Genomic DNA, 5,965 nt, shown 5'->3' on the forward strand with positions numbered 1-5,965 from the left:
TGATGGAATGGCATACCTGAAGAGGATACTTTCGATTGCATCAAGTCATCATTCTACATATGACTGATTTGTATAAACGGCTCATAAATTGATTAAAACCATGCACTAAAAATAAACTAAAGTATAGCCAACGATTACACTATATTATATTAAAAGGACTCATTTAATACTCTCCTATCTATCAGTGTTTTGTATATATCCATGACCTAAGCTTAAACTAAACATAAATAGTTATTATACAGGCAAATAAGTTAAAATTATCATACTATTGAGACTAAAATCACCCAGACACAATGAGATACAGAAACGTAGAATAAACACACAACACAAAAATATATAGATTTTTTGTTTTCAATTATTCTAATGTATTAGTTTAATTTACGAAAATACTTATAAATAGTATAAGGAGAGGTATAGTGGTTCATAGCGGCATTTACAATATTTTGCTTGTTGCAAAACGGGAGCTGAACGATTTTTTGTGTACGAAACTGACAATTTAGCACATTGGTAAGCAAAAGGGTAATTATCTGCAAAGTTACGGTCATTGCCTGAACTCATTATATATATATATATATTATATATATATAATATATATATATATATATATAATATATATTGTATATATATATATATATATATATATGATTATATATATTTAATTATTATAATATATAGTTTATTATAATACTTATGAATATTATAATATATATATATTATAATTACAATATATTACTATATCAATATAATAATCTATATATATATATAGATATATATATATATCAAGAGTCAGGCAATGACCGACACTTTGCCAGATAATTCCCTTCGCCTGGCGTTACCAACTGCTAAATTGTTCCAGTTTCCGTACCACAAAAAATCGCTTTCAGCTTCGCCAGGTGTTTGCAACAAGCAAAATATTGTAACATCGCCCGGCTATGGAACCCAACTATACCCCTCTCCTTCATCACTACTTTCATAAGTATTTTCAGTAAAGTTAAACTGAATACATTAGAATGAACTTGAAAACCAAAAAATCTACGTATATTTTTGTGTTGTGTGATTTATTCATACGTTTCTGTATCCATCATTGTGTCACTGGGTTACGATTTTAGTACATCAATAGTAAATTGAATAAAATATACTACTAACATTATTATACTATCTGCCTGCATTATAATAACTATATTATGTTTAGGGTTGTAAAGCATTTAGGAAATCATGATGGAATTGATAAATATTAACAAAAAACACTGATAGATAGGCAAGAAGGTATTAAAATGAGTCCTTTTATAAATATAACTATAGTGTAATCGGTTGATGCTATATCCTTGTTAATGTTTTGTGAAAACTTTCAAATTATGTGCTGATATGGTTTGTAATAATTTCAAATGATTTATGAGCTCGTTTTATAACAAAGATCAAGTTTGCCATATGTAGGGAAAGATGAATGACTTTGAATGCCAAATTCTGAAATAAGTTGTATTCCTCTTCAGGATCACCATTGCCATTCCCACCTACAGCTTGTGATAACATTGTCATGGATGGCTACTGGTAGCTTGCAATTGGCCGTTGCTGACGCTTTTCATATGTCAGGGCAATTTGTGAACAACTGGACCGCCAAAATAGTCAGAACCATAGCAGCTCTGCTGCAAGAATATATTAAACGACCATCGAGAGAAGATTTTTCTATCATCAAAAATGATTATTTTGAAATGTCTAGTTTCCCTGGGGTATTGGGTACAAGTGACTGCACACATGTACCCAATCAGAGTTCTGAGGAGCTCGGACTGAAGAATTTAGATGCAGAAAGTTTTTTTCTTTTTTTTTTCTTTGAATGTTCAGGCAGCTTGTGTACCAAATCTATAATTTTTTGGCTTTGCGTGCCATTGGTCTGGTTCTGTTCATGATAGCAGAATATTTAGTAACAGTAGATTATTAATTGATCTTCAACATGATTTGTTAGAAGGGCATCACTTTCTAGGTGACTGCTTCCATTCCTTCTCATGCTAGTGGCAAATCCTAGGTATAACTTATCGCACTCTAGAGCACGAAATACAGTTGAGAGAACATTTGGTGATTCAGGTGCCTCGACCATTCTCATGAGGAATAACTTACAAACAGTTATGGCGACTATTTGCATTGAAGTTGTCTTGCACAATATGGTTATAAACTATAGAGAAGATCTGTAAATCTTTCATGGTGATAAGAAGGAAGTAGCTGTAAATACAGTAGATGTAGAACACATTGCAAATACTGCCGCTCGAAAGAAGCGAGACATAATTAGTTTGTTTCATTGTTGTAAATTAAATTAAGCATATGGCAATTACTGAGAATGTTATCAGTCCATTACGCTATTCCTCATGGTGTCTGTGATATGCACAACTGATTATTTTTTGCATGTAATGGATAATAAACAATGAAAATACTGTTTCCTTTTTTAAACAATAACAAAATTCTACTTATTGCAAGTACATTTGCAACTATTTGTCGGAAGGACATGGATACCCCTTCCATAGACTTCTTAATGGTTTGTGAAAACTCTGATGGTGTAAAACTATAAAATGTAAGGTGATGTCATGATAACAAATATTCATATCAAATAAGATTTAAAATACTCAAAATACTCACCCAAAACTGGACTAGAAGAAGAAAAACAAAGAAAACTGCAAACTGGAACTTTAACTAACCCATTGTCACAATACATTAAAAGGAGCACAAGAACTGGGTACATAATTCTGGTGCCAGGATAAGAGTATGTATTGATGTATATATGTACATACATTTGTGTGGTGTGTGGTTAATACATGTTACTGCATCCATCATTGTATCATTGGCTTCTGCTTTTTGACCATCAGTAGTAAGTTGAAGAAGTTGTATACCAATAACATCATAATATCTATAATAGTAACTATAGTGTGTTTAGTGTTGTAGAGTATATACGAAATCAAGAGTCCAACTCCTTCAGTTCTTTCTTTTAGCCTTTAACATACTCATTTTTTCCCGATGGCATTATTCCAAACGCTCTAGTTTCCGTTTGTATATTTGAATTTCTAAATCTATCTTATGTTTATAATGCTGCTCAATTGCACACGATATTTGATTGTGTAATTTTTGCTTTTCAGCTTTTACTCTGCTTCTTACGGATGGGCTTTCCTTTTCTACTGATTGTTCGGCGTCAAAAAGTCCACTAATAGATTTTAATTCTATCAACAGTTACTACAAGTCACTTCAATAGAGCTTAAGTTGCTGTTTTCACCTCTATCATTTATCTTTGGGGCAACTGAAGGATTTCTGATGTGGGAGTTGTCTGAAATTCTCCCTGAATTATAAGGATGTCTGAGGCGCCCTCATCTATTGGTATAGGCGGTGGGCCACCAGCATTTTTTTTTAATATAAAGAGAAACCGAAAATATTTCTAGATTTGGTAAACCGAACCTGGCTGGTTATGATTTGCTACTTTGTAATTTCATTTTATGTGTTATGGTTATGTATAAAATACTTCATATTACAATAGAGCATGTAAATTTGCTTATTTCTGATGCTTTCCCAGATTTTTCTCGCATGCCGGGCAGTCCCTATGAACCCACTTTTGTTGTGAATTTTTTCTGCGATTTCCTGCCAGACTTTGGGATTTTTTGTGTGACTTATATCCAAATGCTCTTTAACAATTTCTATTAAAATTTCTTTATCTGTGGCAGAAACAGGAGAAACTCTTTTTCAGGTACCAGCGAAAGCCATGGTAACTTGTGCGACAAGGTAAACATATTCAAATTCCCCGCGTCGTTTAACGTTAGCGATAGGGTTAATGATCGCCTGCCGTAAGTGTTGTTTCGTGGTAAACTCGGCTCTCGTTAACGCCTAGCGGAGCATCGTTAGACGGTCGCCAGCCCTTCCCGAAACTTTTATGGTGCGGCCCTCAGTCTCAACTGGTGCAGAGGAGGTGCCAGGGGCTACTTCTAACATTGGGAGACCCTGTTCCAAGGCGTAAATCCAAGGCCACTTGTGACTGGTGTGTGTGTGTGTGTGTGTGTGTGTGTGTGTGTGTGTGTGTGTGTGTGTGTGTGTGTGTGTGTGTGTGTAGAGAGAGAGAGATATATACAGGCAGACAGACGGCCGAACGACATAAAAGACAGAGGTATAAATACAGAGGTAGGGATTTAGCTATCACAAAACCAATAGCGAGGCCACGTGGGTAGAGAGAGGACGTGCAAAATGACGATGGCGGTCAGCAGCCGAACAGGAAAGAGCGAGAGCAAACAGAGGCGCATCGGCCACAATCACTGAATAAACACATTAAGTCATCAAACGCGCAGCCCCTTCCATCCGCCATCATCAGCGCCCTCTACCTCGTCACCGCGCCATTTCACCTCGCCCTCTAGCTTTCCCTCGACTTTTCTGCTCTGTATCTCCTCCTCTTCGCCCTCCAACACTGCCATCATCCCCTCTTCGCACTCCAACACTGCCATCCTCCCCTCTTCGCACTCCAACACTGCCATCCTCCCCTCTTCCTCCTCTAGCTCCCATTTCATTCGCCTACATTTCCTCACCTACAAGAACTGCTCCTGGTCTCACTCTCTTCCGCCCCCACCTCCTCCTCTCCCACCTCCATACCCCCCTTCCTCCAAAGGGTGACGTGGTCCCAAAAAGAGTCGAAAAAGTTACAAGTTTGAGGCTTAATTATCGTCTTTGGTTACCATGTAATTAGATAATGGTTCGTAATTACTCCAGGTGAACTCTCAACTAATTGCCTGGTTTCGCGGGGTAGGGGAGGGGGAGGAGATGGGGCAGGGGGTGAGTTGAAATTATTGTCATCATCAGCCCATTAACAGATTGTTCTCCTGTTTCTGACCTCAGCAATAAGCGGTTGGTCTTTAAATCCTCGTTTTACGTTTATAATCATCTTCGTGTGTGTATGTGTCTGTTTTGTAATGAAATGTCCGTTCTCGTGACCTGTTTTTTCTAAGGGGCCATTATGCACATAAACGCGGAGGTGTTAACGTTAGGACCTTTCTTTTTTCCTTCCGTCCGTCTTTTTTCCTTCATTACTTGGTTCTTGCACTTTACTTTAGATGCGTAGTTCTTAAAGAAGATATTCTTTGTGTTTCCTGTTTTTGTTCATCTGTAGCAGATGCAGACATTCTAGTTTCATATGAAAATATTTTGATCATATAGAAACGTGTATTACATATTAGCATACATATGATCACCATCATCATCAGCAGCATTTTTATGTATTCTTATTTTTATCATAAATTGTGTATTATTCTTATATGAAATCATAAACATAAATATGTTTAAGGATGCGATGCCTTAATAGGAAAGAAAGGCTCACGGCTTATTTGCACAAACACGCATACATACACAAACATACACATTTACACTCACAAACAGGAACAAACACACGAATACACATACTATCACTATCTCTCTCTCTCTCTCTCTCTCTCTCTCTCTCTCTCTCTCTCTCTCTCTCTCTCTCTCTCTTTCTCTTACTGACTGTCCCCACTTTTAGTGCATGGTAAAACCGGCCATTCCTTCCATACAGGGCATAATGTTGAAGCACAATAAATAGCCAACTACATTTTGACAGAAATCACAAACCCTAAATCATTACTGTCATTATTATTGTTATCATTGTCATTATCACGATTATTACTCTTATTATTGTCATTGTTATTATTATTATTTATTAATACTATTATTATTATTACTATTATTATTATTATTATTATTATTATCACTGTTAATATTATTATTATTATTGTTATTATGATTATGATTATTATTATTGTTATTATTATTATTATTATTATTATTATTATTATTACTATTATTATTATTATCATTATTATAATTACTACTACTACCATTATTATCATCATTATTAAAAAAGGAAAGAAAAGGGCTGAAACATCAGGTAGAAGAGATGGCAAAGAAAAAGCAAAAACAATTAATAAAGAGGCAAAAA

General features: G+C 35.4%; 1 pseudogene; it reads left to right on the forward strand.

Annotated features, from left to right (window-relative positions):
- LOC119573457 overlaps nucleotides 1-3,232 on the forward strand; it is a 15,006-nt pseudogene extending 11,774 nt beyond the window's left edge.
- Nucleotides 3,233-5,965: the final 2,733 nt, after the last annotated feature.

This window comes from Penaeus monodon, chromosome 5 (genome assembly GCF_015228065.2).
Source record: "Penaeus monodon isolate SGIC_2016 chromosome 5, NSTDA_Pmon_1, whole genome shotgun sequence".
NCBI lineage: Eukaryota > Metazoa > Arthropoda > Malacostraca > Decapoda > Penaeidae > Penaeus > Penaeus monodon.